This window comes from Symsagittifera roscoffensis, chromosome 1 (genome assembly GCF_963678635.1).
Source record: "Symsagittifera roscoffensis chromosome 1, txSymRosc1.1, whole genome shotgun sequence".
Lineage (NCBI taxonomy): Eukaryota > Metazoa > Xenacoelomorpha > Acoela > Convolutidae > Symsagittifera > Symsagittifera roscoffensis.
The window spans coordinates 84,327,716-84,355,043 of NC_087062.1; the positions used below are offsets into that span (position 1 = coordinate 84,327,716).

Below are 27,328 nucleotides of genomic sequence, written 5' to 3' on the forward strand. Positions count from 1 at the left end.
CTGAAATCTATTTTGTTTCTGAGATATGGCGTTGCTTATGATTTCTCAAAAAAAACTTAGGTTTAAAAGCAACCTATGGAAATTGAAGTTTTCAACCCTATAATGGATTGCTGTCAGGTAGCAATTTTTTTCTCTAAATTTACCTGCTTTAGTCATTTTCTTTTTCGATATTTGGCGCTTTTTCATGAAATAGATTCCTCTGATAGATGAACTCAGCTCATAAATAATTAATGTTTGCATTAAATATCGCTGGTTTACTACATGTTTTTGTTCTTTTTACTTTTAACGATAAATTTGGAGCACCGTAGGTGCGAGTCATGTGCTAGTTTTTACGAATTCCAGGCTTTTTTCTACTTTTTTTATTGCGCTTTATAGAGCTGCTTTTTGTCGTCGTGTTTGCGAAGTGCAGCTTCGCCTCTGTGTAGATTGTGTTGCACATACCAGCTTGGGACGTTAGTGTGATATTACACATCCCCGTTTTCTGACAGAACTCGCAAAAAAGCTTATTTGAAGGAGCTTTTGCTGCATAGCATGGTCAATTTGATAGCATATGTTCTACCTGCTTTATTATTGGCTAGTGCTTGCCTATTGCCAAGTGATCATGCGGCAGATGCGACGACAGCTGACTCGTAATCTACAGGTTGACGATTTAATTTCGTCATATTAAATTTTTTTCAGACGTTTTTTTTCGTATTTTCCCTGCCATTTTTGCTTTTTTGCCGTTTTCATGCCAATCTTGCGATTTCCAGCTTTGTTTTTGTCTTAGATATAAAGTTTTAGTTCATCTGCCTGATTTCATCACCCTGATTTTACGTTTGAAGTTACATTATTGTGAGCGTTTAAGACAGAAAATAAATATTTCCTCTTTTTAATTCACTTAAATTTAGCATATCATATTGGTTTCGCTCCTCTTCAACTTCATACAATTTCACTCCCTACTTTTGTTGCCTTAGCAATTTAAGATCGCTACATTTTAAAACCATTTCTATGACTTAACACCGTTTTAATCCAAAATGAAAAGAAAACTTACTTCAAAGGGGACTTCGGTAAACATCAAAGAATTAAAAGAGAGAAATTTTGCCATTTAAAGACAGACAATTTTGCGCTACTTAATTTGCTCAAGTTTTGTACAGAAATGACCTTGCAAATAATTTCAATGAATCGTTTCAGACTGAAGTGAAATGGCCTTGCCAATTTTTTCAATCAATCATTCCAAAATGAACCAAAAACAAGAAAAAGTTATGAACTTCAGAAGCCCGCAAATAATTAGACGTCCCTTGACTAATATGGTCTAATTTTCCAGACGTTTTTAGCCGGTATAGAAATTAAAAAGTTCAACCAATGCCAAAAGCCTAAAAATCATTATTTTACAGAATCATTCGATTTTAAACGTATAACCTGATCGCTTGGTCAGCTTTTTTGAACTGTTGGCACATAAACGCAAAGCTAAAGGGTTTGCCAGCCCGTAGTCTCAAGCTAGCATCCCGAAAATAAGGGTGATTGTCCTAGGATTAAATTTCGCGCAACGGGGATGGGCGGCATATTTACATCTAGCTGCTTACGTTTGCGCGCAGCCGTTCGGATCAGTTTGTTTTTACTTGGGAGGGCAAACTGAGTGGCCATATCGTTTGTAACTGGCAAAACCGCACTGGCAACTGCGACAGTCGGGGTAAATCTCTCGCTGAGATCTTTCAAATGCTTTATGACTTTTCGGGTATTCGATTTTCTCGCTGAAATGTCATAGTCATGCTCTCCACGCGTTTCGATTAATTCGGAATTTTCTGTAATGGCAGTTGCTTGACATTTATGTGTGTGATATTTTAAGCAAATCCAGTTTTCGGTAAATTTTTTTTCGCTTGAAATAAAATTCGTGGCTGGACGCTATAAGAATTGGCTTGTTTTAGATGAAACTCTGAATTCAAAAGAGGCTCAATCAAAATGTGTTAATTGTGTTTGCGTTTGCGTCAATTAAGTATAAAGTGACTATCAGAATTTATTTTTTTGTCAGAAATTTTACGTCAAATTGTTATGAATTAGCATAAGCAGGATCATAATGGTTTAGCGAAAAGTCTAATTAAAAATAAATTACGAACTTTTTGATAAGATTCTTAAGTAATTTAGGAAGCCTCATTTTAGCGTGTATAACTAAGATAAACCATGTTTTTCATTATGGTGCGATAAGAGTCTTAAGTAAATTAGGAAGCCTCATTTTAGCATATATAACTTAGATAAACCAAGTTTTTCATTATGGTGCGTGCGTTATTTGCAGGATTAATTTTAGTGTGATAAGAGTTCAGATAAGCAACTCATACAGCATTAGTTTAAGTTGTGAAATGACTAGGTGTTGAAATGTAGGGTGTTAAACTGGAAAACAGGAGTTAAATTGTTGTGGATTTAAATTGTTTAGTAGTGAAATGACTAAGTGTTAAAATGTACGGTGTTAAATTGTATGGTATTAAATTGAGTTCGTACCATCATATTTTATCCACTCACTTATTAGTTGAAATCATTAATTCGTGACCAGAAAAAATTCTGCATTTTAATTAGTCTGCGATGTCAGAAATAATTTGATCACATATTTTTTTGTTCTAATTGTTTCGCATTTAGTGCCAAATCAACGTTTGGGACCAATTAAATTATTTTAAGTTTTGTGTTGTACGAACTCCATCTTAATAGTTGGGCTCTATTTAGACACATAGCTTCAGGGTTTGAGACAAATAAATAGAGCTTGAAGAAACAGAGCTGCTGTGCATATAAATTGTACTTTTGTCATTTGATTCGGCAGGCAATGGCTATATCATTTTTTCCAAATTCCGGATCTATAGCTTGAACGTGGTTAATTTATTCTATTTTAGTTTGTGGATTCCAGTGACAAATCGCAGAATCCCTAGAAAAACAGCAAAATGCAGCGTCATAATAACAAACTGAGGGAGAAAACTGGGGAATTCAAAGATATTTGGTGGGTTTCGCGTCAAAATATGTACCGTGCAGATGTTCAGGGGGAACCGATGTTGTCCCATTGAATCGTTGATTACGAATCAGATTAACCTTATGATCGTTTTTGTGGGCTGTGTAAAGTGACACCCTTAAGAAACGAGCGCGAATCGTTTTAGGGCTCGGACCACCGAGTTTTGTATGAGAGTCGGTGACCTAACCACTTCTTTGCCGCTCTCCAAGGTTTCTTTAATTTTTTTTGGCGGAAAAATTGAAAAAAGTGACTGCAAAAAATCTATACCTGCAGCTGGTAAAATCTTTAAGAAATCTCATGAATTAATTTATATAAACATGAAATAAATGAGTTATTTTTGGTGCTCTGTTGGTCGATGAAAAACTTTTTGACACCTTATGTTTAAAATGAACTCAAAAAAATTACATCGGTGGTACGAAAAGTGACATGTAAAGATTTGCGAACTGGTTCAACCGGTAACGGCTCAATACAGGTTAAGTTTTCGTTCCTAAAATTGGCATTTTTTCCTTTTCGTTCCTTTCCCCCCTTCTGACGTAAGCATAATTTTTATGTTTAATGATGTGTTTCACAAGATTAGATAAAAAGACGTAAAGGTTTGGAAAAGTCCGAATAGTCCATATGCCCTTTTTTGTAAGAATCGGACATTGCGAAAAATTTATGAGGAAAAGGAAAAAGCCATAAAAGCTTCTCTTTAGAGCTAAAGCCATGATTCATTTTAGAAACTGATGTGCGTCACAAGTTTTTCTCTCTTGGTTGATTTATATGTATGTTTAATTTAAACCCCGCTAAAAAACTTACGGCAATTTCTCACGTCATTACATCGATAAACTTTGGTTGAACGCCAAATGAAATATTCAATTAACTTCTGTCCAAAGGACATGCAGAGTAAAATACGCAGCTCATTAAATTTGAAATAAAATTGGTGGTGGTATGATTTTTCATCTAATCTGAGTAGATTTTATATCAAAGCCTCAAGTGCCGTGTAAACGTTTTTCGTGGCAGGAAAACAAAACATTTTTCACGTCTCGCGAGTTTAAAAGATGCAAGTTTTCTTCTTTCCTCAATATTTCTCAAACGATACGGCTGCCTGAATCTTCGGGTGGGAGGGAGGGGGGTTGGGGGTTAGTGACTATGTTCGTGATTGATCCAAGTATGATGGCCCATAAGATGTCCTTTCCTATCGAATAAAGTCGAATACGTCGGCTGTGGTGTAAATTCTTCTCTAAAACAACAGGTTTTTTTTGTAATTACCACCGCAATGCAAATCTTTCATCTATTGCTCTGGTAATAATAGATGTTTCTCACACTTGATTACCGGCGGCGTGTCAATGAGCTTCAAAAAGATGACGTTCATAGCTAAATTAAAACTTTCAAATATATTTTCAACCACCCTTAGCGTGAACAAGACTATTTGCATCACAGAAAAGTACAGAATCTGAGAGCTACCCTTCGAAATTATTGTTGTTCAAATTTTTCTAGACAATTAAGGTATCGTATGAATGACAGACAGAACATATTGGCAAATGATGAATTACGAAGTGATGGAAGGTTTCGTTAGTGTCATTTTGTAAAGTTTCAATCGGTTACTTTGAAGCAAACTGATTTGATTTGAAATTCGTTTTTCATGATTATTTTTCTTTTAAACTTTTTCTCCTTAAGTATTTTAAAATGCTAACCATAGCGATACACTTTCTTAAAAGTCTTAGCGTAGCGATCAGAACCAACTGCAAGTACTTGCTGCTTTAATAAAACTGCAGCCATTAGTTATTGCCCCTTGTTAAGTTTGGATCAATAACGATGCTCCATTAGATTTGCATCATTTGGAGGGCAAGTAAACAACTTTTCTGACACTTTCTGCCGATATTTTGTCGTGCTGAAAGGCCGACACGCACAATATCTTGAAAGTTTAATCAAAACTACTTTTTAGGTCTTGTGGGCAAGTAGTTAACTTTTCCGAATATAAATTTTGAAAAAATGTTTTTTTTTTGGATTTATTGTTTTCTTCATTACTTTTGACCGCTGATCTTCCGTTTTTTTTAAATGCTATTAACATCATTTGGTAAGTTTTTTTGATTGTTTTTATAAATATTTTTGATCAAACTGTTTTTACTACAATTGAAAATTGCTCTGTAGTTAGTAAATTTATAAACTCTGATTTTTAGTATTTTAAGATTTTTTTTGGATTTTTTCGGTTAAACGGCTTCAGCGTATTTTATATCGGCTTTGTCGACTTTGTTGCGCAGTTTTAGGGGCGAACTGTTTTAATTAATTTTGTACGTTTTGGGTGTAATGGGTCGTAAAATTATACTTAAAAATTTTTCGACAAAATTACAACAAATTTACTTCCTTTTTTCTATCAACATCTTGTAATGCAATACTTTCATTGTGTAGCGAGTCAATTTATGTTGCACCATTTCAAGGGCGAACTGTTTTTATTGTTTTTAGTTTGTTTCAGGAGTGATGGGTCATAAATTTATTTAAAAAATTAAAAGCTACAGTTTCCTTTTTCTGCTTAAAGAGGTAACGACCCAAGTTTTATAGACTAAATTGCAACTAGGCGATTGATTTTTAATTCCCTTTGAAGCTGTTTATGATCATCGTGAAACAATTTATAAATTTTTGTTATTCACCTATAAAAAGAAACAAACTTTCAAAATTCAATCAGTGAAATTCTCCAAAATTATTGAAAGCTTATCAATCAGTGCTAAAGCGAACTTGTTGGTCCGACCATCTGAAAAATGTGGAGGAACTTTGCATTCGGGAGAGCTTTAGTTTTCTTAAGTTCTTTTTTTTCGAATTCAAGTAAGAGAACTAATCATCGGAATGGGTCGAGTGATATCTCATAATAAAGTTTTTTCCGTTGTGATTCGAATGATTTTCTCAGAGTCGAGAAAAGCCATTTGAAATTTATGATTTTTGGTCTTATTCAAGCTAATATGGTGAGATTGAGCAGGCTTACAAAAGCTAATTTATGCGTAGTTTAGGCCTTAAAAGTTTAGTTTACTTGAATAAATTTAGTTTTTTTGGAGTATTTTAGCGCGAATTTGTGACTCAAAAACTTGAAAAAAAAATTCAAAATATTTTCGAAAGTTTGTGGAATTTGTCGATAGGTTTTTTTTCGCTCTACAAAAAGTGTTTCCCATTTGGCCATTTTTATGAATGACAAATATGCCTAAAATGTACTCTTTCGTTCTTACACTACACAGAATAAACGACACTAAATTGGAAAATATTTTTTTGTTTTTTTTTCTAAGACTATGGTCGGAACATTCTGCGCTACTCGCTCAGTAACCGGCTGTTCTTGTTGGCTTAAGTAGCTGTAGAATTTTATCTGATTTCATTCAATCAGAACTTAATTATCATAGTTTTGCACTCGTCTTTTGAGATGTGCTATTTTTGTTTTAGTGGATTGAATGGAAAAAAAACATTAAAACCGCAATTATCCATCTGATTTTTGATTTTTGACAGGAGTTTTGAGGTTAAATCCCGAGTAGTGAGTGTACTTATCTGAGTTACTTTATGTGTTTAGGCTAGTGTTCTGCTTTGTTTCTGGCGAGATTTTTTAGGCCTATTTTTGATGAAAATATGAAACAAACTAAGGATTTCCAGCTTCGATTGAATTTTGCTGGCTAGAAAATCTCTGAAGACCAGAAAATTTGTGCTAAGCTCAAACCAAAAGTATAAGTGCTCTTGATTGTCTAACTACGACGACATTTAATTTATTTCAGCCAGCCATCTTTATTTCTTGGCTAATGTTTCCATTGATTGTACTGCCAAATCAAACCATCCAGATTCCTAAAAGGCTAATTTGAAAAATTGAAGCAATGAAATTTTTAGCAGTCATCGGCTTATTAATCTACTAATGTTTTTAACAAACTTTATAAAAGTAATCCAAAAAAATATTGTGCTATATAAGAATCTTACTGCTAGAATACCAGAGCTGTTTGTCTTTCGTAAAAAGCATTGACGTTGTTAGGCTATGCGAACAATTAAAACAAAAAGTGGGCCCGTTGCCAGGGATTTTAGCAGACCGATTTTTTAGCATACCAATTTTTTGCAGACTTAGAACAATAATAAAGTCAGATAGCTAACTTCCAACGCGGCATTGACGATTAGCGACCGCTTGCTCCGCTGCGCTTCAATTCAGCACGAGTGTTATTTGCGCATAAATCTTTGTTTTGCCGCTAGCTTAGTCTATTGTGTTTTTGAAATTGATAGTTTTGTTGATAAATTATGAGATAACTTTCTTTTTTGAGGAATTTGGCCCCAGACTGAGTGTCTTTTTGAGTCTATCTATCAATCATCCATCACTTTATTATGTTGGTCTGCTAAAACATTCATTTTTCTCTTTTAATGCTAAAACATTGGGTGCTTACTGATCGGTCACCAGTGGACCCCTCATGTAGATTAACGGAAGGCATAGAAAACAGTTAATATCTCATTTGTTTTGGAAAGTTGAGCGCATATGGTTTTTGGGGAGAATTCTTTAATTTACTCTAAAGTAATTAATTAAAGGACAACAATAAGTCTGAAGTCTCAAAGCAACAATCCATTGAACAAATTATAGGCACGTAATTCCACAGAGTTTAGCTATTGGGCATCTATTTTTCTTCGTTTTTATCAAGATTTCGATTAAAAAGTCTCACGTTCTGTACTTTTGCGGACGGCTCTGACCTTTCGTTTTTTTTTCAAACCAAGCGAATAGTCGATGATTTTAATTGCGGTTTACAAAAATACATGTTCAAAAATTTAATTGCTCAAATTGACAATCAACGGACATTTACCGATCATGCAGATCTTGCTTATTGTCTCTTTGTCTATATAAATACAAGTAAAATCGCTATTGAAAATTTTTCGTATGCCGGAATAAAAATCGTTAGAATGCTTTTTTTTCAAAAGTAATTTGGTAAAAAAACTTAAAATTCAGTTAGCTCGGAGTTCAAACAGTTCGTAAAATCGAATTGTTGGAATTTTCCCAAAAAAAAACAATTTTCAATACTCAAACCATTCACTAGTTAAAAATTTGAAAGTCCAAGATACTGGCAGTCGGAGCAATGCGCAATTTAGTTCTAATGGTGTGATTCCTTTTTCTCGTTCAAGGGCAAAATTCGAAAAAAAATTTCGCGCATCAGAGTGAGAAGTTTAATTTGCTAAAAAAAGCTCACTACAAATGAGGGAAACGCGTTTACTGGGTATTTCTGATCAATCGATACAATTCAATCAACCAGAATCAAGCTTTTTAACAAAATTTTCTGATTGTATTTCGCTATCGGCGAATTTAAGTGGAAAAAAGGGAACACTATCTTGCTGAAAAAAAAGGAAATTGATCGAGAATTAGGATGCTAGATGCTTTGTTTTTGCCTCGTAGAAAAACTGTCTGAAAAAATTTAAACTGGCTTTGCAGTTTTTCAACACAATTTTTTTAAATCTGTTTTTTCTAAGTTTTTCTAAGCAGCTTCGTGATAATTAGTCTAATTTTTCTGATTTCAGTTTAAGCTATTATTTTATTTCAAGCAACAAGTTCAATCAATCCGTTGTTGTTATGGTGTGTCAAATTTTGTGAATTAAGCGGAAAAAATACTCTTTTTTTTTTGCAAATTTTGCGAAAAATACCTCGCAAGATGAAATGAGAAGGTTATATTACGATGAAACAATAATAAATATAGTGCATATCCAGCTCAGGAAAAATTAGATCGTAAAAGCATCCCACATGGAAAAATAGTGTTTTGTGGATTAAAATAATAAACACGATCTTTTGTTTTATAGATAAAAAAATTTTATTAAATTTTCCGATGCTAAAGTGCTGTAGGCAATTTTGGAAAAACATTGAAATTTCAAAAATGGTAAAAGCATCGAAACATCGAATTTTTAAAAATGGTGAATCTTAGCAATCGTTTTTGACGTTCAAACGAGGTGATTGTCCATTGGATGTATGATTGAATAAAAAGCCCTAATATGCTATTCATCGCATTGAATCTGTTTATACCTATTGGATGTTCATGAATCTTTTCACAGTAAAATATTATCCAAAAATTTTTGCTAGCCAAGCATTCGTTGAAAAAATAAATCTGAAAATAATGCACAAGCTGCTTTATTCCAACTTGCGGTTTCACAATGACTGCATCGAATGCAAAAAACACAATTGAGTTAAAATACTTTCCGACGCTACCAATTTTAAATCAGAATTCGGCGAAGTCTTCATAGTTTTTGCAGGCTAGTGCAAATATCTAAGTTATTATTTTCTTGAAAAAAAACTCCAAAAATGCTTAATAATGTAGATCCCAAAGTAGAAATTTTCATGGTAACTAGGTTTTTTGAATTTTAAATTTGAAAAGTTTTTCAAATAATTGTTAAATAACTTGCGGTAAAAAACTCATAAATTTTGTTGCCAAAGTTTAACGGATGACTCAAGTTCTGCAAAAAAACACACTCTTTTTTACGTGAATTACAGAAATTGGACAATGTATTGGAAAAGATTAGGTAGTTTTTCAAAAATCATATAACGAAACCAAAAATTATATTAGGAAAGTGACGCGGCGAAATTATGTTAGCAAGTTTTTTTATCAGTATAAGAATTAGTGTTTCTCGTTAGCGACAAAGAGAATGCCATAATTCAAAGGAATGATTAAAGGCAAGTGACATCCATTTTCAGTTATTAATAACAAACGTTATTTTAGGTTGCAGTGTTGCACCAAAATCTAACCAGCTCAACATAGTCTGGTTGAAGTCACAAAGAAAGGAAAAAAAATCAGCATTATTACAACAAGGCCTTGAATTAAAAATTGTAGATATATTAATTAAATACTTCAAATTTGAGAAAAAATTTGCAGTACCGGGTTATTCATTAAATTTTTTTTTAATCATCCACGGTGAAGAATGAGTTCAGTAAAAAATGAATTCAGTAAGATCACTTTAGCAAAGCAAAGCAAAACAGGTCTTGGCAATCCAGGCACAGGAAACGAAACGTGTAAGTTAAACTTTGATGAGCATAATCTGTTAAGAAAAATCCAAATTTGCCTGTTTGACACTTCTGATGAGTCCGGACATCTGAAAAAGTTGTTGACTGCATTCACTAATCGGTAGAAAAAAACTTTGAAATAAATTTTTTGAAGATTTCCGCGGCTTCAATCTCGTGATGTGGACATTTTTAAATAATCAAATAGTTTGCACAATCTCAAAAAAAATTATGAAAACTAAGCAATTTGTGCTAAGTCGAACAAAAGAGAAAAAGTTGAGATCTCGTTCAATCAGTTGGTAGCATATTGGTAGCATATAAATTTGATAAGGTCAGCAAACAGATATAAGGATTGGACCCGTAGCACCCTTTAAGACCAGCATAATTGCAATGCTCGAAAGTTCGCAGAGTCGTTTTGTCTAAGAACCACACAGGGTAACCATGCAGCAAAACTGATACCACGCATAATCGGAAAGCTTAAAGTTCTCCGACGACGGAACACTTCCGGGTACACTGAGCCGAAAGTAATTACATAGCCTTTCTACTTATTGTAACTCAGATCTGGCATGGAAGTTCAATTTTAGATTGCTAGTATGTTCAAGGCCTAAATCAGTGCTGAATTTAAGAAATGAGGTGGTGGTTTTCCCCCAAAACACTGGAGCTTGATGTTTATGTCTATTGGTAGCACGTCGCATGTGCTTAAAACGTGCAAATCAGCCTTCTTATTACTGCAAAACGAGGAAAGAAACGTATTTAATTTATTGTCATCTGCATATCATTAAAACAACATGTAGTCATTGATTATCAGGAAGAATAAAGGTCCAAAAACAGTTCCCTATGGTGTTCTGCTTAAAAAAGGAACTCACCGAGTTCGTACTGTCAAGCAAAAAGTTATCGTCAAAACCGATTACAGAGAGTTTTGTAGGACGAATAGCATGCGAAACTGAGTCAACACCAGATGCTCTACATTGCATCAGCTTCTCCACAACTATAACACCAGCAGCTGGAAACTATGACACCAGCTCCTCCATATTGCCGTCGAAACTCAAATAGATTTTATCAAGAAAAGTCAGCATTTGTGTAATACAAGAATGATTTGTGAGAAAACCATGTATGTTGTTCGCTGTTAAGTTCAAGGCTAACTTTATTATAGATAAAACTAATAATCTTTTTTTTTTTAAAATAACGACAACCGCAAAATCGAGAAAGGGCGATAGTTTTTATCGATAGCTTTGCTCTCCTATTTTTTTTGGTGATATATGTGCAGTTTTCTAAAAACAGGGCCAAGAACAACAATGACGGATTTTTCTATATAAAATATAAACAAATGGGGCCATGTACGATGAGTTCCGGTTGAAAATAAAACTTAGAGCTTCATCACAGTAGAAGGAACATGTGTTAAGAAAGGTGGCGAGATACTTTGTAATGCTCTCAAGGTTAAAACCAATGTCTTCAAGAAAAACATTGGGCAATTCACTGGGTTGAAGAATTAATCCAGTACTATGAGGACACTGAAATACTAACTGAAAAAACCGGTTGAACAGTTCGAATTTTTTAAAACACATTACCGGTAGTCTTGTCATCCCAATATGAAGGAAACATTTTGGTACTGTTAAAGGCTTTTAAAAATGAAAAAGCTTCATTGGTTCCAAGCAATTGTTTTTCTGAAGAAACACTGTTCTATCTAATTTGATAAGCATTTCTTACATTGAATTCAATAAAATATATTTGTTTTGGGCCCCTTCTGCGGTGCCAAGCTGTCTCTAGCTTTCTAAGTTCATGAAAATTATACACAGTTCATGAAGAATGATAAAAAAGATTTGATGCTTTATTTGCTTGTTCCGGCAGCACTGATAAACTAAATTGTGTTTCTACGAATTTCAATCCACGCTTCGTTCAAACAGAAACCTCATTTTTTATCAAGATACACATTTAATCTATGCTTGTCAAAATAGAATAAGCTCAATTTTTTTTGTGATCAAAGGAGTTGACCGAAAGTTGGGTTGCGGTGTCAATTTTTTTTCATATATATCTGCATTACGCAAAAGGATGACATGGTAATGATTTGAATAATTCATGAAAAACAATCAAAGGCGAGATCATAAACATTAACACAATTAAAAATAGGGGTAACAAATATTTGCGACAAATCGCATTCATTGGCTGAAAAATCTAATAAAAATTGATCATCTGAGCAACTTGAGGTAACAGTTTCCCAATTGACTGAAGGAAAATTGAAACCTCTCAACACTAGCCACTGAAGTTTTACAAAACAAGGGTGATTAACAAACTTAGCCTATATTTTCAAAGCAAGATATCAAATTTTTGCTTCAATTATTGATGGTGGAATAAAATAACTCAAAGGACGAAATGGAAGATAAAGTAAACTTATAACCAATAGCTCTTTGAGTCAATTATTCAAGTGAATTTTACTTCAATAACGGCGACAAGTTTTTCTCTGCCAGCTAATAAAACACCTCCATGCCTTCCATTTGGAAGGTTACTTCTTCAACAATTGGAATAACTTTGCCCAATAAGAAGAGATGTATCAGGGAGAAAAAAGTCCAGCCGGGTTTCAGTTAGGCAAAAATGACAAGGACTTTGCAAAAAAAAAACGATTAACAAACACTAAAGCGTCTCTTGTCTCTCTAGTGAAAGAAAGCATCGACAATTAAACAGGCAAACCAATTTCTTTACAATATTTTTGATCTAATCAATTTATCGGAACTTCAATAAACTTCCCATTTTTGATTTTGAAATACTTTCTCGGGTTTCGTTTGTTGGGTTTTTGCTTCAAGCCTCTGAGATTGAACTGCAATGCTTGCTCTGCAGGTTTTAGTTTAGGATATCTGTGAGCTGAAAGATGCTGCCGTACCTAGTGCCTTTGCATTCCGTAAGAACTGGAACCGCAAAAAGGAGGGTTTGAATTGGAGGAGCAGTAAATGATTTCCTGTTTGTTTGTGAACATTATCAATTTTTCCTATCTGTATTGCTTGATTTATTGGTTTTTCAATGTCTGGGGCTTTTGCAATACTGTTAACAAAATCATCATCTGTTTTTGAGTCAGATGGCTTCGTCTCTTTTACAACTATAATTGTTTTTTTTTACTGTCAAGAAGTCGCTGCTTTTCGTACATTTTCAAATTCGTGGCTCTAGCATCATTCTCAATCGTTAATGTTTTCACTAGCACATCAGCGTAGCTTTTCTCTTCGATAATGTTTCTAGACTAAAAAAACCGCATGTAAATTTCCTTTCGATGACTTGATCAACCGGGGCAATTGTTATGGTTTTGACAGGGTATGAATCTGAGCAGCAAACATGTCACTTCAATAAAATCGTCCTCTTCTCTATTTATCTTTTTTTTTTGCAGTTTTAGTGCCATTGGAAACAACTAGAGCCTCTCGCACACCAAGTTTTCTTTCCACCACAAGGAGTCAACCCAATGCCACCAGAAAACATGACAAGCTTTAAAGAATAAAACGTGTTTGTGTAAAAAAATGCCGCCTACTGTTAATTTAAACAGGAAAAAAAAGATTTCATCGATTTAGGGTCTGTTGAGTAGTTTGACAGTTTTTAACTGATAAGTCATTCCAGGAGACAAGAGCTACACAGTTTTAAAAAATATGTTCCGTCGAAACCTTACTTATCTATTTTATAAATTTATCACTACACTAAGGCTAACTCCCATTTTGATTTTTGACATCAGATGTTTTCATAAAAATCAAAAAACTTAACAGAATTGAGTTTTATTCACAATTTAATAAAATAGATAGCAAAACTTCTTTCAACAAACTCGACAGAGGGTTGAAAAACATAGAAACGTGAATCACGGCAATTAATTTATAAAAAACCAGGACAAAATCAAAGCAAAAACTTCACTCAACCAAAGTAAAATTATGGAATTTTCATTTACGGCTGAGCTGCAAAAACAATGTCAGTTGAGCTGTTTATTGAGTATAATCACAAGAAAAATAAAGAGTCTGGAAGTAAGACTGACTAAAAAAAACTTTTTTGTTTTGTTGTTTGAGTTTCATGCGTAAAAAAGGAACCGAAATATTACAAAAATTATAGCAAAAATCATATAGGGTTAGGTGCAAAAAGTTCAAAAACAATAAAAGAAAAAACTAAGCCTTCAGTAGTTGATTCACAGATTGGAAAACTACAAGCGAGATCTGTAAAGTTTGGATTAGACAAAAGATACTAAATATCAAATAACACTTCTTTTCAATAAGGTTATCAATTAGACTGTAAATTTTTTGAAAATTGTACAAAAAGAAGCAACCCGTTTTCATGTTTAGGCGTAAGCAATTGATTATAGCGGATTATTATGATGGTTTTTTGACAAATATAATTGATTATAATTATCAAAAATAGGCGTTTAAAGTATTTATAATCGACTATAGTCGTGATATTTTCCAAGAGACTATAATCTATTATAATTGGTTTTAATCTCTTCTTTTAGTCAGAATTTTGTAACACCAAAAGTACAATTTAATTATATCTCATCGGTTATGATTTTTCTGTCAATAACAAAATCTCTAAAACCGAGATGTTCTGTCAGACATTGGTTCATTTGAACACAAAGTTTCAACACGAAACAAAAATTTCATAGAAATTTCTTTCGTTTTAGTTGAAAGATTCCCGCGGTTTGTGAAAAATAAGTGTTCCAAGTAAATCAGAAACCAAAGCAATGTGCTGTTATTTTGGTGGTTAAAAAATTAAGATGTGCATCATGAAGCAGTTTGAATGAGAAATGAACAAATTAAAAAATTTTAAGTGTGAATTGATTTGAAAAATTTTAAAGTATTTTTTTTTCATTTTTTTCATACGCCAACGTCTACGAAAAGCCTAAAAAATAAGCAATTCGGATCCAAGGTCGGAGATAAAATGGGCAATCAAAAAAGGATTATAATCTACTATAATCGATTATAGTTGATTTTTTGAGCACAATATATGAATTAGAAACAGGGAAAATATAATCAATGATAATCAATTATAATCGATTATGATTATATCAAAAAAAAATTTCTCATAGGCCAACGTCTAAGAAAAGCATAAAATATAAGCAATTCAAATGCAAGGTCGGAGACAAAATGGGAAATCAAAAAAAGGATTGTAATCGATTTAAATGGATTTTTTGTGCACAAAATGTGATTTAGAAACAGGGAAAAAATTATCAATTATAATCTATTATAATCGATTATGATTGTATCGAAAAGTAGATTGGTCACTAATCGATTTTATATAGATTTGATTAAATTATACTATAATTGATCATAATTGGATTTCAAAAAGAGAGATTACAATCAATTAATAATTGATTAAAATCAATTTTCTCAATTTTAGTAAGACTGCTACTAAAATCATAATATAATCGATTATTAACGTTTGGAACTGGATGTGGGAAACCTTTTAGATTTTGTTGTACATGTTTCTAAAGTAATTTTTTGACTTTTTCGTTGACGGGCATCCATCATTAGTCTTTGTTTATCGTACTTCGAGTAATTATAATCAGCAATTTTGTCGTCGTTCTCTGATTTTAAATGATTTCAGTTACATAGTGCAAAAAAAACATAAAACGGTTTTCAAAAACTTTAAGGGTTTATTTGGACAAAGAAAAAACTTTCGGCTCAGACTATCCAAACTGCTCTCAAATGGGACTTGCGAAAAAGCATGCAGCTTATGGCGATCACTGGAATCGGCGTTTTTAAAATTGTTTATTGATTGTAATTACCTTCTGAACTGTCCTCGAATAACTTACGAGTTTATTATGATTGTTTGTACGTATCATTGATTCTTTTTGAGACTGACTGGCGCGCGTTTCTTTTCTATCTTGCTAACTGATGTTGGTTTTTTTTGTTCTTTGTTGGGCCAAAACTTTTCGTTTTTTATTAAATAAAAAAAAACATTTAAAAGCTCAAATTTGATTAGTTGAATACCTGTGAGATATAATCTGGATTTTTATTAAAAGAAGAACCTCGATTAACAATTTTGGCGCCGAATAAGAAGAAAAAACGCTTGATAGTCGAGCTACTTAAGAATTGTTGCAAAACGTTTTTGTTTGCTTTTAAGTGAAAACATTTGAATGAATGATTAGCTGTTTTGCGTACCGTCCCAGCAGACGCAATTTTTCATAATTTTCAGGGTTTCATTTGGAAGAGGGAGGGGGGCAGATGGACAATGTGATTCTTTTAAGAAACATTCACGACAATTTTTTTTTTTCAAAATCCACCCTCCAATTATAAACAATTAAAGCCTAGTTGCGCACCTAAGTAATTAGCTAAGAAAATAGGCTTCCGTTCTACTCACTTAAGTTTTTTGTTCACTCTGTATTCGCCCGGGTGCATGCTTAAACTGAGGGAGGGTCTCTTTTGCTGAACCCACCACTCAACGTAGTCTTCGGGTGGAATATCGCCTGGGTTGAAATAGGGGGGAATGTTCCAGAGTATGTCCGAGGAGTCATCTTGGTCCTCTCCGACTTCCCCTCCCCCTACCCCGCGACCGAGCAGAGGCGGCCACGTTTTGCTTCTGGAGGCAACAAGTGACGGACTGGTGATAAGAGCTATCGTTAGTGTGCAATAGATGAAATGGTGATTCATTTTCTACAACAAATAAAACTTCTCAAATCAATCCAAGGAGTGTTCAGTATGAGAATAAGTTAAATATTAACAACAGAAAGAGTGGCCGGTTGCTGTGTACGGATCTCAGAATGTTCCGATCACACTGATTATAGAATAGGACTTCAAGAATGAAGAAAAAAACTTTAAAACAGTTTTAATTTTTTTTCCAATTTTTGTCCAAATTTCCTGTTATTTTTTGTTTTAGAAAATGCGACGAATTTAGGTGAAAAAATGCTAGAATGAGTGCTAATAATTACTATAAAAAATTTAAAGTTTCTCTTCAAACTGTTAAATTAAGTCTGTGGAAAAAAAGAATGGAGACCAAATTTTCAGAATTCGAGTCACCAATAGGGCTTTGAAACGATATCACCCTCGGCCCCCTACGAGCTTTATTTACGGTAGTCGAAATTGGCCGGAAGTATTTTCGAAAGCCCAACCCTAGTTTTTCCCCTTCACTTGTGGAAGTAGTCGGAACAAAAGTTACTACTAGTTTCAACAAATTATTACTAGTTTCAACTTTTTCCACTTAACCAAAAAAGAAGCTAAATTTCAACGAGTATAGGGACTCTTCAAAATTTCAAGGAGAATTTCAAAGTTCAAAGAAAGTTGACCAAAAACGGTGGAATAGTTTGATTAAATATGGCAGAAAAAGAATGAAGGTAACTCACGTCGGCGCAATAAATTTACAAAACTAAACAATAATTGACTTTCTTTTTTCCACCTAAATTCAATACTAAAGAAAAAGTATTAACAACTTCTTGCGTCAGACGATATGATTTGCTGTTCAATCAAACTGAAACCGCGCGACTGTTCTAATTGAAAAGACGCTTTCAGTTCAATTCCGCCGAGAAGTAGCTTCCATAAATGAACAATGAAATTAGTGCTTTTTATTTTTTATTAATCAAGTTAATTGATAGTACGGCCCTGATGCCCGAATTAAATGCCGCGATTGCGAATTTAGACAAATGTTTTAGCTATCACCTTGGCATTAGTACAAAAATACTTTGATTGGTTTTGATATAGTAAGTGTGTTTCTAGTCAAGCATCTCATTAAGTATCAAAAATCGTGCCTGAATTAGGACTCAAGCGAATTTCTGCGATGTTTTAAAAATCAATTGTGCAAAGTAATTTTTCCATTTGAAGAGCAAATTTGATAACAAGTCAGACATATTGTTTTTTTTGTTTTTCTAGAAACAATGTGTTTCTGGTCAAGCATCTCATAAAATCGTGCCTGAGTTAGGCTTCGAGCTTATTTTTACAATGTTTTTAAAATCAGTTGTGCAAGATAATTTTTGCATTTGAAGAGCAAATTTGATAGCAAGTCAGGTATTTTTTTTTGTTTTTCTAGAAACAATTTGTTTCTAATCGAATCATCTCATAAAGTATCCGAAATTGTACCTCAATTAGGTTTCGAGCTAGGTTTTATAATGCTTTGAAAATCATTTGTGCAGGACAATTTTTGCATTTGAAGACCATATTTCATTCCAAGATGTTTTGTTTTCTAACCATTAGTTATTCATACCGTCCATCGCACTCAGATTTTTTGACCTTGAGAAATGGGTAATAGTCGTAACATTAGACAAAGTGAGACTAAAGATAAAATGCGCTCTTTAGATACCAAAAAGGGCGTCAATACACTGATTGACGAGCAAGATATCGCCAGCTTCTTCTAAAAAAAGATTCTATGCGCTTTATTTTGACATAATACGACAAAGCGCAACAAAAAACATCCTGAGACAAAAAAAAGCAAAAAGACACGTCGCCACAAAAGACAAAACTCTCTTTAGTAACCAAACAAATATACACCGATTGACGCGCTTAATGTCACTTGTTTGTTTGAAGAAAGATTTTACGTGCTATATTTTGACGTGAAACGACAAATGGCATCAAAAAACATCTTGAAAGAAATGATAACTTGCGCCAAAAACACCTCCTAAAAAAGACATATTTTTAAAATCTTTTTACTTATCAACCGAACAAAACAAACTGGTTGACGCGCTTAATATCAATCGTTAATCTAAAAAAATGAGTAGTCTAAATTTTGAAGTAATACGACATATCGCAGCAAAAACATCTCGAGACACCAGATAACTCGCGTTAAAAGACAAACTTCTCTGATCTTTATAGATACCACATAAAACAATCTACAATGATTGATGCGCAGGATACTACCTGTTTATTCAGAAAAAAAATTATGGCCTAAATTTTGTCGTAATACGACAAATCGGAACAAAAAACATCCTGAGACAAAAAAAAAGCAAAAAGACACGTCGCCACAAAAGACAAAACTCTCTTTAGTAACCAAACAAATATACACCGATTGACGCGCTTAATGTCACTTGTTTGTTTGAAGAAAGATTTTACGTGCTATATTTTGACGTGAAACGACAAATGGCATCAAAAAACATCTTGAAAGAAATGATAACTTGCGCCAAAAACACCTCCTAAAAAAGACATATTTTTAAAATCTTTTTACTTATCAACCGAACAATACAAACTGGTTGACGCGCTTAATATCAATCGTTAATCTAAAAAAATGAGTAGTCTAAATTTTGAAGTAATACGACATATCGCAGCAAAAACATCTCGAGACACCAGATAACTCGCGTTAAAAGACAAACTTCTCTGATCTTTATAGATACCACATAAAACAATCTACAATGATTGATGCGCAGGATACTGCCTGTTTATTCAGAAAAAAAATTATGGCCTAAATTTTGTCGTAATACGACAAAACGGAACAAAAAATAACTTGAGACAAAAACTTCGTCTCGCCAAAAAACACATCACAACATAAGAAACATTTCGCTCATCTTTTTAGCTACTAGAGAAAACAGTCTAGACTGATTGACGCGTATCATAACACTCGCTAGTTAAAAACATTTTTGTGCTACAATTTTTGTGCTACAAAAACAACTTGCAATATAAGAAATTTCGAGACTAAAGACAACTATTGCTCAGTTTCGATTTGGAAACAACTATTTAAATGAGTAATGTATGAATACCTTTTGGTGTAAAATAGTTGTTCTGAGCTGAAGTTTTCGCCTTTTTAGTGGTCTTTGTTTCTAAAAACTGCGCTGGAAAAGAAAGTTTTAGAAAACGCGTTCAAAGAAATTTCGTTTTTTTTCTCAGCGCGGGAAATCACCGTGGGAATCCTTAAATTTCGAAGTCTTAAAAATATCCTGAAACTGATATAAACTCACTATAACACTGATGGAGCTTTTTATGGAGCACAAAAGTTTTGGCAAAAATCTGTAATCAAATACAACCAAGAAAATTGGCAGATTGTATTACAAATTTTATTGTATACAGACTGGATAAAACTATACACAGATTCTATACAGGCTGTTTGTTCAACAGTTGATTTCTTAGTCTCTAAGCCCGATGTGTTTTTTGGGAAAACCACACCCTCTATCTAAATAGAATCAATTTTTGCTCGCAGAAACTCGATTCTTTACTTTTGCTTTTCCCCACTTTCGATCTTTTGCGCTCGGGGTGGTTTTTCTCCAGACGATTGTCGACTACTAGCAACCCATCTTTGACGGGATTATTTTTTTGAATCATCTGAAAAGTATATGAGATCATGAGCTCAAATTGAAAAATATATCTTATCTGCGATCATTTTTTGCAAATTAATAGCCGTTCAAACTGTGCCAATTTCGAATAACTTTCAAAAAATCAGTAAACTTTCGAAATTTTTTTCTGTTTTTCCAACTAAAGATTTTTTAAAGCTCGATTACTAGTCTATAGGGGTTAATAGGCAGTCAGAACATTCAAAGCGTCACTTTGATAGGAACAGTCTTGTTTTTACATCCATATTATAGTCAATTGGTTATCCACTTTGTCACAGAGGATTACTAAAAATTTGCAAAAATTTGGTCGATGAGAAATAATAGTAACAATCTGATTTCAAAATTTCATCGGATCCGTGACCAAAACAATTATGCGGTAAAAATAAAATTAAAAAGTTCATGGTAATAAATGAAATTAAAATACACCGGTGGAAATATCCTTAGTTTTTGATTCAATTTATGCAGTATAGAAATATATTCTAGGTGAACTCATATTTTCAGATCGACTGGACAATTTTTTGGTTGCTTCGAGAGCATTGTTTCTTTTTTGTTTTTGATTTTTTTCTGTAATTCAATTTTTTTGCAATCGTCAGACCTTCAAAACTGGAGAATAACCTTGTTTCTACATTTCTACAATCGCTTCATTTTTCATTTTTTTATCCGAAAATGAAACAGAACTGTTATGTTGACTAATTTCCCAGAGGAAACGTCATTCGACATATCGACAGAACTCCTGATAATCTTTCAAATTGAGGTTTAATCAAATCATTTATAATTTGAAATTCGATTGAAACATACCATTTGAGTCAAAACAAGGATAGTTGGTTACTTTGCAAGTAGCACAGAATATCCTGACCACATTCTTTTACAATGTAAGTTTTTTTTTCAAACAATTGTATCTTTTTTCAAAGTGTCGTTTGTTCTGTTGGGTGTGATAAAAAATATGAACAAACAAATAGAAATTAGGCAAATACGGCAGCAATAGTCAAATAGGTCAATTGAAAGAAAGTTTTAAATGATGAATTTAGAAAAAGAAAAAATTTTGTTAAAACCAATTTTAAAACTTTTTAAACTTTTTCTTACTTTTTTGAATTTTTGAAATTTTTGATTCCCAAAATGTCACAGTATGAGCTCAAAATTAGACCAAAAACTAAAATTCCAAACTTATTTCTTAAAAATTTTTTGCATATGGTTCGAATCACGACTGAAAAGACTTTAAATTAATATACCCCTCACTCTATTGCGATGATTATTTGAGGTACCTGGTTTTGCGTGCAAAACAAAAACTAGCAAACAGTCGAATACAAAAAAATACTCGACATTTTTCAAATGGTCTGAACAGCAAGGATAGCTGGTTACTGCGTAAATACAACCTATTAAAAGTCTTTTCGCCCGCTTTATTTGCTCAATCAAAAAGTAGAAATCAAAGTTTTAAAGCTGTTTTTCTACCTTCTTTTTGAAATATTTTTAAAGTCGATCGAATCACGATTAAAAGAGTTTTAATATGATAATCACTCGACCCTTTCCGATATTTTTGGTATCTGACTTTGCGTGACAAACAAAAAGGTAAAAAATACCCGAATACAAAGTTCCTCGACATTTTTCAAATGGTCGGAACAACACGGATAGCTGGTTATTTCTCTCACCTGTTGAGACCTTATGTTGTGATCCAATTGTGATTCGTAGAGGCCGATGATCCTTAACTTCAGTGATTGAGGAAATTGTGCCTTCTTTCTTCTACCCAGTCAATGTCCTGGTAGTGCGTAATAAATGATCGAAGAGGGGATTGTGCGCAAAACATTGGTACCCTAAATGGAAATATACACCAACGAGCTGATTTATTATTAATAGGTGAGCCGAAAAGAATTATGTTAATTCTTTTAGGAAGAACGCTGGGACCCATGGGTTTTGATTTCTAGGCAATGTTCTTGAGGCACTTGAAAATTGTTAAATTTATAGCTGGCCTAATTTTCCGACCATTACAGGCGCGCATCTAGAATTTTTTCGAGGTGATGGGCGCGGATTTTTTTTTAAAAAGTCAGACATTTCGTCTTTTTTTAGGTCGACTAGATTGATTTTTTTTCGAGCAAATTTGACCTGAGCACCAGCGCTTATGTTGCTTAACAGATCGCTTGCATGAGTCAGTAGACTCATTTTGAGCAAATTAGGACTAGAGCATCATGATGGGGTCGGGCAGATGATGACAAGGGGGGGGGGGGGGGGGGAGGGGGAGGGGATCGGGCTTGGGTGGGGTTATATTGTGCTTGTGTGCGTACTTCGAACTGTTTAAATAGCAATGAATTAAGCAAAAATTAGTTTTCGATCGAAGTCGATCAAAAATGTACAAGAAATAAACATGCCTCTTAATTGTTAAGGAACAGTTTTTGTCAATTTAAATTTTCGTAAAAATAAATTTTGGATGCCCATATTCAATATAAAGTGCTAAATTAAAAGTATAACCAATAAGTGTGCGTCAGTTCGTTTTGGAGCATTTATTGTTGTAGGAGTATTGAAACTGTTTCAGTTCGTTTTGGAGCATTTATTATCGTAGGAGTACAGTGTATTGAAACTGTTAAGTGTTGATTGACAGTGCCTTAACACTCGCTTGACAATTCGAAGATGCCGTGATTGATCTCCAGGCTATCAATATTCGTTCAAAACTCCAAACAACAAGACTGCTCGTATATTGACTAAATATAATTGGTCGCAAAAAAATTATGAGCAATTCCTTTTTTGGACTGTTTTTCAAAATTCGAAAAATCAAATCGGTCGACCTAAAAAAAGGTCGACAAAATTTTCGAAGTTTTTTTGAAAATCCGCACCCTCCCTCCTCTGCCCGCCCCCTGATAAATTTTAAAAAATTTAAGTTTCGAATTTTTTGACCTTTTGTACCAAACAGCCAAAATGAAATAGTTAGGTGCTGAAACGTGATCGTATAGGGAATTTATGTGACCAGTTCAGAACAGTTTTGCGTCCTGTATACTTTATTTGCATTGAGTTTGATCATTTAAAAGCTTCAAAGCGCTCCCACAGTCCAGAAAACGGTTAAAACCGCAACTTTTAAACACCCAGAAACTTATCAAATTAGTTTCAGACGAGTTGATATCTTATACATTTAGGGGGTTGATATCTTCGTTTGGCTAAAAAAACGTTTTTCACTATAATTTAATATTCGAAGATGATAGATTTGAACTAAAAAAGGACCCGAAATACAAATTTTTTGTTATTTTCTTCAAAAGTTAGACCCCGTACTTAGTGGAATTTCTATTAAAGATATGAGATTCTTTTTTCTTTCTTAAGTTGATTAGCATACTTGAAATTCGTTTTTTCTTATCTTTGATGAGAAGTTAAGAATTTCCGGTCAAAAAATGGATCTAAAACGTAAAATTTCAGATCTAAAATAACCCTGAAAAACAACCTTTCAGATCTGAAATTAGATTTGAGAAACTTTATTCAAATAATAGTTTTTGAATTTTTTGTAAATCAGTGAATTTGGGTTTTTTCTTCTGTTTTTGCAATGTTCGAATTTTCAATTATTTTTAGATTAATGAGCGGCGAAAAAATTTTCCGAATAATTAAACAAAAAAATTTTTTCAAATTTTTTCTGGTTCGACTGTTTTGAAAATTTTCATGGAATTTTGACAGATCTATCAAGTTTTTGCTTTTGATGCTCTGCAAGGATTATCATTGAAACACATTTCAGCAGTCTCCGATAAAATATTTTGCTAAATATATGCTTAGTAGCTAGTAGAAGCTATTAAGTACAGAATTATTCAAGATAACAATAATTGTGTCAAAGTCAATGATATTTTCAGATCAGAAATAACCATGAAAAGCAAAATTTTAGATTTGAAATTAGATTTTGTCAGATCTGAAATTAGATTTGAAATAACCCATTCGTTATTTAAAAACTTCAAAACCTATTTCAGATCTGAAGATAAGTCTGAAAAATTATTTTCAGACGAATTAGAACATTTTCTAGGTACGGGAACAACAAAGCAAAAAAGCAAAAAAAAATTTGAGACAAAAATAGTTTTGTTTGTTCGATCTGTTAAAATCACAGAATGGAGTGGCAAATAAACGAGTAAATCATAGACACAAGATAGGAAACAGAAATGCACGCAGAGAAGAACCATTTCAATTCAGCATTCAAATAACCAGCCAATTCGCCAAACATAATTCAGATGTTCAATAAGGCTGCCACACATATGTTCAGTAAGGCTGCGAAAAATTTTGCTGCTTATTTTAATTTATTGTTCCGACTTTTGTAACGAAAATAATGGAATATTTGTGCTTGGGGGTGGGTATTTTTTTCTTTAGACAAATGTCTACTTTTTAACTACCCGCACTCAGTAAAAAGAGAAAATAATCGATTATATTATAATTATAATCGTACTTTTAGCAAATTTATAACTAATTATAAGCGCCAAGTTTAGATGTTTAAGCGATTTATAATCCATTAAAATGATGAATTTTTTGATGAAATTTTAATAAATTATAATGAATTATAATTGATAATAAATTTTTCGAAAATCTCTTATATTCTATTATAATAGATTATAATCCCTTTTTCTACGATAGCATTATCTGACAAAAAATCAATTAAAATGGATTATAGTTTAGCTATTTTGCATGAAACTACAGTAAAAATTAAACTTAATGTAAGTTTATGCAATAGTCAGAGGCGGATCTAGGACTTTCTTGGGGAAGTGAGCGGATTTTTAGAAAAATTTCGAAAATTCTTTCGGCCATTTTTTCAGGTTGATTTTCTGAGTTCTCCTAACTCACTATAAAGACCCCATTTTTATCACATTTTCTGCGCCGCAGGCAAAATTTTGAAAAAAACAGGCCAACAAAGGCGTTTTTGGGCAATTTTTGGAATATTTTGATCTAAAAATTGCGTTTTTTGGCGCGCTCTCCCTCCTCAAAAGAAATTTATCATGCTTTGGAAAGTTCTTAGGCTACTTTTTTTAGAAATTTCTTAGAATACGTCACCAAAAATGGATATTTCGAAATAGTTCAAAAGGAGAAAAAAAAATTTTCATAAAAATCGATTATAAACGATTATAAACGATTATAATGATTTTTTTTGTTTCGAAAAATAGTAACCTTATAATCCATTTTTAATCGATTATAATCAATTAGTCAGTTCTTTTTGAAATTTATAGAGACTGACAAAAAAAAATCAGTTTTAATCTATTGTTTTCTCTTTTTACTGAGTGCCGGTAGCAATTTCGGCGGGATTTTTTCTTATCATTCAAAAGGTATTGATATCTTGCGCTAAAATTTGAAAAGACAATTCACTTACAATCCTGTTTCGTTAAGTTATTTTGGGGTTCAAAGATTGCCGTTTTGGCCAATTAGGGACAATTAACGCGCAATATATTTCGCGCTATTTACGCTTTAGCGGAGATTCAATCCGTCATAGAAATTTTTCGAAATTGGTTGAACGAAGCTTATTTGCCATTATTGATATGTTACTAGGAGCAAAATTAATCAATTTGAGTTTTATATGGCGTGTGGGGGGATGATTTTCTCAACAAATCTCAAAGTTTAAATGAAAGTTTCAATTTTTTTATTACAAAAAATTTTTAAATGTTATTACTGCTCCAAGGTCCTTAAAAGCCAATCGGAACATTCAGGGCTTCGCCTTGATACGAGCAGTCTTGTCTTGTATTTGTGAGCTAACGATTGAGTTAATTATGGCTACTCATTTTTATCATTCAGATCGAAACTCCTCGCTGTAGCGCATTTGGTGTTTCCTGCGTTAATTTTCATTGACAAGGAGAGAATGATGCAGTTATTTAGTTCAGATAGCCAGAAAAGTATTGCCATCTAAAGATTAAAATAAAGTTATTTTTTCAATGTGATCATTTTTTATTGGGAAATTATTGGGATTTAAAAATTGGCAATTAAACAGAACTGGGATAAATTAAAGACAGAATTTGTGCTAGTAACTTTGTGCTTATAATTTTGCGCTATTAACTGACCAAAAACGGGTTTTTAAGCACTTTTTAGAAAATTTTGATAAAAAAATTGCACTTTTTCGGCGCGTGCTACCCCCTCAAAGTTAGTATGTATATAATCCTTTAGAAAATTTTTTGGGTCAGCCACCAAAAATGGATATCTCAAAATAGTACAAAGGGGGACCTTTTGGTTCGGCAGGAGGTCGAATCCCTGAGAAGGAGAAAAACGTCCGCCCTAGCGCCCCCCCCCCCCCTAAATCCGCCCCTGTGATGTAGTGCTTTAGAAAGATATTTTGAGTTTAATTATCTTCCACCTTTCCACATTGCAACGTATATTATATTTCATTGTGTTCCTGAATTAATTAGAAAATCAATTTCTGAAGCCGGTGGTTAAATCCAAATTTTCTGAATACGGTTTTCTAACAGAAGAGGCACTCTCCAGGTTGGTTGGTGAAAATTTTTTTTGAATATTTTCTTGTTGTCAAGTTTTTTGTGTTTTGTAATTTTGTTTGGTTTTGAGTTTGGACCCAGGTTTAACTCATAGAGTAATTTCGGATAGGGTACACCGTCTGCTCGTCACGCTATCTTATTTTCGGCCGGATAGATTCGTGCAAATTCTTAGTCTAATACCGATCCTAATCTTACTCTTATATCAACTAGTCTCAGGGTGTTTAACTAGTCTCTGCTAGGCTCAATAGATCTAGAGTATACTGGCTTTATTGCGATTGCTAGAAGGTTTCTTGGAGAGGTAACTAATTTCTAAGTTGAATTCAAATCTCTCTGGTGCTGAAATTACAAATAATTTCAGCACTTACAAATAAGTGGGTTGTTAATTAGATGGATAATGATTGGTTAATTTTAAATATTTTATACTGATAAAATATCTAATTTATAGCCAATAATAAATTGTAGTTCAACCTGGTTCCACCCATCCGGGGTTTACAGAGTTTTGAATCTTTTATCTTCTATCTAAAATGAAGGATGGATGATGGTCGTTGATATTTGGCGAGCATCATTTCTTGTTTCGTTCTTGGAGAAGAAAGCTCCAGGAAGCTCCAGGAAGCTGGAGTCGTCGATTGGGACTTGTTAGTTGTTTGTTCAACGATGATTGCGACCGCCGGTGAAATCAATCTGATTTCAAAATGGTTTGGCGAGCATCATTTCTTGTTTCGTTCTTGGAGAAGAAAGCTCCAGGAAGCTCCAGGAAGCTGGAGTCGTCGATTGGGACTTGTTAGTTGTTTGTTCAA

The 27,328-nt window shown here is 33.3% G+C and overlaps 1 long non-coding RNA gene across 1 annotated transcript; it reads right to left on the reverse strand.

Moving 5' to 3' along the window:
* Positions 1-3,815: 3,815 nt before the first annotated feature.
* Positions 3,816-17,375, reverse strand: LOC134857132 (uncharacterized). Its single transcript, XR_010164876.1, has 3 exons — positions 17,212-17,375; positions 16,233-16,525; positions 3,816-4,190 (listed from the first exon to the last, which is right to left on the reverse strand). It is a non-coding gene; the product is annotated as an uncharacterized LOC134857132 (long non-coding RNA).
* Positions 17,376-27,328: the final 9,953 nt, after the last annotated feature.